At 54.7% G+C, this 7,500-nt stretch overlaps 1 pseudogene; it reads left to right on the top strand.

Annotated features, from left to right (window-relative positions):
* LOC126521236 (large subunit ribosomal RNA) overlaps positions 1 to 7,500 on the top strand; it is a 12,130-nt pseudogene that overhangs the window by 2,677 nt on the left and 1,953 nt on the right.

Genomic DNA, 7,500 nt, shown 5'->3' with positions numbered 1-7,500 from the left:
AAAAAAGCGCGGGTAGACGGCGGGAGTAACTATGACTCTCTTAAGGAGCATGGCCTAGGGTCAGTATCTGCTTCTATTCCCAACGATGGGCTCTCCTCCCAGGATGGATGCGGCTCTACGTCACCGGCTCCTACAACCTCTAAAGCAAGTAATCCTTCTAGTTTGAATAATGATAACTCATCTTATAACTTAAATATAATTCAGTCGCCCGGGTCAGATGCAGGTTCACCTTTGAATCCGGGCTCGAACGGGCAGGGTAGGGCAAGGTCGGCAGCGGTACCGGCTGTAAGCTCCTATTGTAGGTGGACGACACCGCAGGTCCGTATTCTAGCCAGAGCCGAGCTGTCCCTTACCCCCGGTGGAAAATATGTAAATCAACAGTTAGCTGCGATCTATCCATATAGATCGCTGGATGCAATTAAAGGTCTCCGGAAGAGCACCCGGTATCGAGAGATTCTCGCCACAGAGTCTGAGCTGTGCCAGAGTCACGACAACAATGAGCCTAGCCCTTTGCCCCTCGAGGAAAACCATGATGATGATATGCCCCCCACGATAGACTCATTGAATATGGAGGACGTCACTCAGATTCTGTTAGACTATAACATTAATTTTCCAGGATTGGCAGAAAACATATGTACCACTCCCATAACAATGCCGGATCTAGCCATTATTTATAATCACTTTGGAATAAAACCACGCAAGTCGAAGCAGGCGAAGCACGCCAAAATCCGCTTGACTAGACATAAAAACGAAAAGGCTAGAGATTTCAAACGGCGACAATATAAAGAGCATCAGCGATTATACAGCCTTGGACCGAAAGTTCTCTTAGAGGAATTAATATGTCAGCAGGGGGAGTTAGGGGTAATTGAACTGAGTGACGTCCACAGCATCTTTGACGACATCCTGGGAACAGAATCTATTCATGTAGATAACGTTGGTATAGCAGAGCATTCCTTGCCTCATGAGGCCAACCTCTTTTCAGAGGACGAAATCCAGACAGTACTTAAGAACATGGCCACAGGCACTGCACCAGGACCGGATGGCCTAACCGTCCGGGAAATGAAAAAAATTCCGAATGCTATTTGGGCAATAATTTTTAATAATTTTCTATGCTTCCGACGTCTGCCGGATGATTTCCGGCTTTCTCGAACAATTTTCATTCCCAAAACTTGTAATGCAGCCTCTGCCGCTGAGCTTCGTCCGATAACAATTTCGTCGGTAATTGTTCGCACCTTTTCCAGACTAATTCTCTTAAGATTGCAGGATTCCTATAACTTTAATAAACTGCAAAGTGGTTTTTCACCAGACAGGGCCGCACAATCTAATCTTCTCATCTTACAGGGTGTGATGAAGCATGCCAAGAAATTTCACAGGCCCCTCTTTGCTGCTTCTCTCGATCTTCGAAAGGCATTTGATTCAATCAGTCACCACGCACTCTTTACGGCTCTGGAGGAAGGCGGCTGCCATACTGCATACTTGGACAGTATCAGGGACATGTATACCGCGCAGGCCACCACTTTCGCCTACAGAGGAACAAGCGATAACATTAGGATGTACGTCCAAAGGGGAATTAAACAGAGGGACCCTTTGTCTCCATTTCTTTTTAATTTAACACTGGACCCTCTATTAAACCAGCTAAACTCCTCGACTTTTGGCTATGCCATAAACGGTCAAACGATCGCAGCGATGGCCTATGCAGATGACTTACTATTTGTAGCCTCATCATACGAAGAACTGAAGAGAAACCTGGAGGTTGCAGAAAGTCACTTCAAAAAAATCGGATTGGCCTTAAACCCACTAAAAACCCAATATTTTGGTTGGCGGTTCGACTCCCACAGACTAAAATGGTTCGACTACGGCATTCCTGACCTAACAGTTGGGGATGCTGTGATCGTCCCAAAGGTTCGCAACGAACCCATTCGATACCTGGGAGTCGACCTTTTCGTAAACAAACACCCGACGGCTTCAATTGACACTATTCGACGTGATCTTAATCTGATTAATTCGGCCCAGTTGAAGCCATTTCAAAAACTTAACTGTATCTCGACCTTATTGGTTCCGAAATTGATGTACGCAGCCTCCAGCTCTCTCACAGTTCTACCTTTAACCAGAAAACTAGACCGTGACATACGTCAGGAGATCAAACGCATCCTACATCTCCCTGCATCCTTTCCCGACATTCTCATACATACTCCTCATCGAGCAGGAGGCCTTGGCGTACTGGAGCTTTCGCGAGTGGCGGCCGAGTGCCAGGTGAAAGCATTCGCTCGGCTCCAACGTCTAGGGTCTCCAATCGTGGATGCGGTATATGGAAGCAGTATGGATGCGGTAGACCGGGAAGCAATCGAGGAGAAGATGGGCGTTGCAACCGGCCTCGTAGAGCCTAAGTCTCTACAAAAAGCTCTACAGCAGGCACGTAAAACACACTTGGAGGACTGGAAGGAAAATTATACAAACAAAAGCCTATTTGCTTTTGAGAGCGATCCAGTTGGAAATGGGTGGCTTCGGCCAGACACCAGGTACATGGGAGATGGCGATCGCATCCGCTCCCTGCGCCTGCGTAGTAACCTATTTCCAACAAGGACACTCTCCAATCGGCACTCCGCGGATGATTCGGCCAAGCTTTGTAGAAGGTGTCATCAGGCACAGGAAACCACATACCACATCCTCCAGGTGTGTCCATCCGTCCACGAGCCGCGTTGCTCACGGCATAACTTCATTTCTCAGGCCATAATTACTAAACTGCGGGAAAAGCACAAGGATGCTGAGATTTCGAGCGAGCGCCTCCTGGTGACCGAGGACAACATAAGGCTTAGGCCCGACATTGTCCTCGAGCTCAAGGAAAAAGCATTCATTTTGGATGTGGCGATCGCTTGGGATGCCAGAACGGAAACATTGGAAGGCATGTGTGCTGCTAAGCGCCAAAAGTACCAGGCCTTGGTGCCGGTACTTCAGGCCAAGTGCCCTGGAAAGGAGGTGAAGGTATTAGGGCTGGCGTTTGGCGCACGCGGTCTCCTTTGTCCCAGCACCAAGAGAGCTGCCAAAGAAATTGGCTTAAAAGAGTGGGAACTAGCCTGGCTTGCGGCACGTACACTGGTTGGCAGCCTTATCTGCCTAAACCGTTTTTCTAAAAAAGTGATCGCTTGATCCGGGGAAACAGCAGCCCTCTTGATGTCATCCTTGTAGCTCAGCCCGCATATCACATTTTTTTTTCTTATTTATTTATTTATTTCTTTTCTCTCTTTTTTTTCTCTTTAGGGTTTTTTTATTTATGTATTGTTTTTTGTAATCACTTAATACTTAACTTTCTCTTTTTTTTTTTTCGCATTCCCCCAGTAACTCACTAAAATCAATCGAACTCCTGTGCGTAAACGTAATGATAAATATAAGGTAAAAGCATAAGGTATTAGGTGTCACACATTTGTTTGGGTAATATGATAGGTTAAAATTGCATCCGCAATTTATAAACTTAGAGGGTCCTATATTACTTCCCTTTGGGTCTTATATCCTCGACTGAAGAATTTCGAGGCTTCATAGTAAGGGTTCTTAACACCCTCTACTTCGGCATAGGGAATTTTAGGGGTACTTAGTAAAACATACACATTTCATGTCACTATTACATTTCTACTTTTCTCCAACTGCTGCATTTTTTTTCTGGTTAAATACCATAAATATTTCCTTCTGGCCACTCAGCTGGTCCCATCGGGTAACGTGAGTACACAATTGCCTCTCCGGTGCTCTGCCAACTGTGCGAGAGCATCGCCCCGATGCACAAGTCTCTTCGGCATGTCCTTTTTTTAACCCTTCTTCTTGCATGCTTTACTTTTTGTGTCTTGTGTCTACTACCTTTTTTTATTTTAGTAATCCGAGGTAGACTTCTCAAGCCTGTTGGAGCCAACAGCGGACGAAGCGAAACAGCAAATAACTACCACAGAGGTGAACTGGAACCCCACGAAGCCTTCAAAGCGGACCTATTACGGCCGTCCTTCAAGTTCCCGGCTCCAGCAAGGCTACCCCTGTCCACCAAAGGGGAAATCAATAAAGAGTTTATAGCCAAATGCCTCGTCATCTAATTAGTGACGCGCATGAATGGATTAACGACATTCCCACTGTCCCTATCTACTATCTAGCGAAACCACAGCCAAGGGAACGGGCTTGGCAAAATCAGCGGGGAAAGAAGACCCTGTTGAGCTTGACTCTAGTCTGACTCTGTGAAGAGACATGAGAGGTGTAGCATAAGTGGGAGGTCACGGGATACGGCCTCGTTTCGGCGGGGTCCTCGTGGCCGACAGTGAAATACCACTACTCTCATCGTTTCTTTACTTACTCGGTGGAGCGGGAAGCGGACCATTGAGTTGTCCACGCTTCTAGCGCCAAGCGATGGGCCCCCGGTCTCCCTTCGGGGCGGTGCCGGTCGGGCCTGCGCGACCTGTTCCGAGGACAGTGTCAGGCGGGGAGGCACTTGCACGCGCGCTCGTGCAAGTGCTCGGCTGGCCGGATGCATCGGGCTCCTGCGTTTTGCTCCAAAAAACAGGTATTTCGCATTCGGCACCTCTAAATCTTAGCTGGGATTGTTTTTAAACGTGCAGGGACCTGATTCGACGCGAAAACCGGGACTAAAAGGGGCTTAATTCGTATTTAATCGCGATTTGCTTGCCGCCGGGTATCGGGCCCAAGATGGCGTGGGCTCATACCCGCTGAGCCCCGGCCATGCCGAGTACGCGCAGGGGCAAGAAAGCGTCGCCGTCCCGCTCCCCCCCGCGGCCTCCGGCCGCCGGGGAGTCGCCCCGCTCGCGGGGATCCGATTTTTCGGAGGACGGCGACGCGGCTCTCGCGCGCTTTTGTGATCTTGTAGATCGGCTACCGGCTGAGGAAGACGATCAGCCCCCGGCCGCCGATGGAGACAGGGAGGAGACGTTGTCCTCGTCCTCGGAGAAGTCCGCCGTGACCGCCGTGGAAGCGGCGGCTCTTGACGCCATCGGGATCCAGGCGCAGCGGCGGTTGGCGGCGATCGAGGACGCGGTCGTCCAGTACATCAACCTGCCGGCCAACCGAGTCCCCGTGGAGGCGCGGACCTTCTTTCTGAACAAGATCCTGGAGTCGGCCGCCGTTTCCTGGCACATCAGGGCGGAGGCGGCCAGGCAGAGCGGAATGGCCTGCATTTTGCAGAACCAGCTCGCCGAGGCGCGACGGGAGGCGGCCAGGTTGCGGGGGCGCCTGGCGATCGCCGAGGCCCGGCTGGATGCGCACGCGGCCTCGGTGACTGGCCCGGGGCTTGCCGGTCGCGGTCCTGCCGCGCCCGCGGGTGGCGTTCCCGCGCCCTCGGGCGCTGGCGGCTCGGCGGGGGCGCCCGCCGGCCGCATGGATTACGCGTCCGCCTTGAGGGCGGGCCTGGCGCCCTCTATCGGCGCGGCCGGCAACGGACCCGGTGGTGCTGCGGCGGCAGGGAGACCCGGCGCGCTGCACAAGCACGTCGCTTTTCTGACGCCAGTCTCGACGACCGCGACGCCGGCGCGGGACATGCTCCGCCTGCTCAAGACCAACATAGACCCGCACGCCAAGAACATCAGGGACGTGACACTTCACAGCACGAGGTACGGGCTGACCGTGTTTACCAACAACGACTAGTCTCTAGTTAACCTGCAACAGGCAGTAGCCGCCGACCCGGTCACGCGCGCGTCCATCATGATGCGAGTCGCGGAACAACGTAACCCGTGCGTTAAATTCACGGGAGTTGATCCCGACATCGGCCCTGACGACTTTCTGCGCGCGCTCAACGAACGTAACGAAGGTCTAGATCTTCACCTCAAGAAATGCAAGGTCCGCGTCACGTTCGGGGAGAGGGCAGGCACGCGCTCTTACGTGGCAGAACTCGACCCGGATGGGTTCAGGAAAGTCATGGCGCGACCGCACCTGACGGTGGGGTGGACGTCGGTGCGCGCTCGCGAAGACCTGCACGTGCCCACGTGTACGTTTTGCGCGACATATGGGCACGGGCGCACGACGTGCCCTCACAAGGCCGACCCAACTAAGGCGCGCTGCATGAAGTGCGGCTGCAACCACCTAGCCGTCACTTGCAAAGTGAAGTTCGGAGACGCCGGGGTGCGCTGCTTGGAGTGCGACAGGGCGGGCCTCCGCGGCGCGCCCCACCCGACCGGATTTCCCGAATGCCCCGTGCTTATGGAAAAGGTGGCGCGCCTCAGAGCGCGCACCGATTACGGCGAGCCGCGGTAGTCGGCGCGCCGAGAGGCGGGGGTTGCGGGGACTTGGGCGCGTCGGGGCTCCGGCGTGCGTCGTGGGGGCGCCCGCTCGATCGGCGTCGCATCCCGGCTCGTTGGATGGCGCGCGATGATGACAGTAGACCATCTCTCTTTGTGAGACGCTTCCGCGTCGGAGCGCTGAGATCCTCGCGTTCTCTGGCTGCTCGAGCCGGGCACCGCTCCTTCCGACGTCTCGCGGCCCTGCTCAATGGACCCGCCGTGTTACCAACATCATCGCGGCACCCACGCGTTGCAAGAAGCTTCAAGTCACTCGCCCTAACCGTTCGAGCCGTGCGGAACGCCTCCCGGCGTCTCGGAGCCCCGTTGAATGGCCCGCCGAGTCACAGGCAGAATGCTGGCACGTCGTGCGTGTCAACGGACACATGCTGATTTGTTTCAGCCGCTCGGGCCGCATGAAACGTATGAAACGCTTCCCGGCGTTTCTTAGCTTCGCTGATTGGCCCCGCCGAGCTGCGGGCCGGGTTGCGGGCCGCCGGACGCGTTCATATGTTTATGTTCATTTGTCCGCGCAACCCGGGTTTTCAGCACGTCTTTGAGCGTCTTATCGTGCTCTGGAGTCGTTACACCGGCACGCGAGTGCTGTATGGGTGCCCCACACGCCTCGGCAAACACGCATTCGTTCGTCTGAGCCGCTGGTGCACTGGGGAACGCCTCCTCGGCTGTCGTGGTGCGGCCGATTGGCTCCGCCGCTGCGCGGCTGATGTCGGGACGCGCCGCAGGTTTTGACAACCGCCCATTCGCTCGACGAAGCCACTCATGTTTTGCGGAACACCTCCCCAACTGTCCTGGCGCGCCTGATTGGTTCTGTCGCTGTGCGGCCGCTGTCGGGGCGTGCCACAGATGTTGACGGCCGCGCATTCGCTCGTCGAAGCCGTTCGGGCAGTGGGGAACGCCCCCTGGTTTCATCGTGACTCCGATTGGCTCCGCCGTGTAGCGGCTGGCGGTGGGGGTGCGCCGCGCGCGCCGGCGCCCTGGGGATTGCTCGCCCGTTGCCCCTTACACATGGCAAACACCTCCGACGCCCTAATAGGCGCGTTCCGCTCGATGCGATTACAGGCGCAAAAGGCGTGACGAGTGAATGAGCGTGGCGGTGAGCGACGCGCGTGATTGGCGGCAGGTAGATACGGTCAGCCCGTCCTGGAGGCACCGGTCGTGCGGCGAGTGCGGCGACAGACTGCCCTGACTGAGGACCACCCGAAGACGACGACCGTCGACCAAG

The sequence above is a fragment of the Dermacentor andersoni genome, chromosome 10, assembly GCF_023375885.2.
Source record: "Dermacentor andersoni chromosome 10, qqDerAnde1_hic_scaffold, whole genome shotgun sequence".
NCBI classification, from domain to species: Eukaryota; Metazoa; Arthropoda; class Arachnida; order Ixodida; family Ixodidae; genus Dermacentor; species Dermacentor andersoni.
Note: the sequence above shows the minus strand (reverse complement) of the source record. Positions and strands in the feature narration are given on the sequence as shown.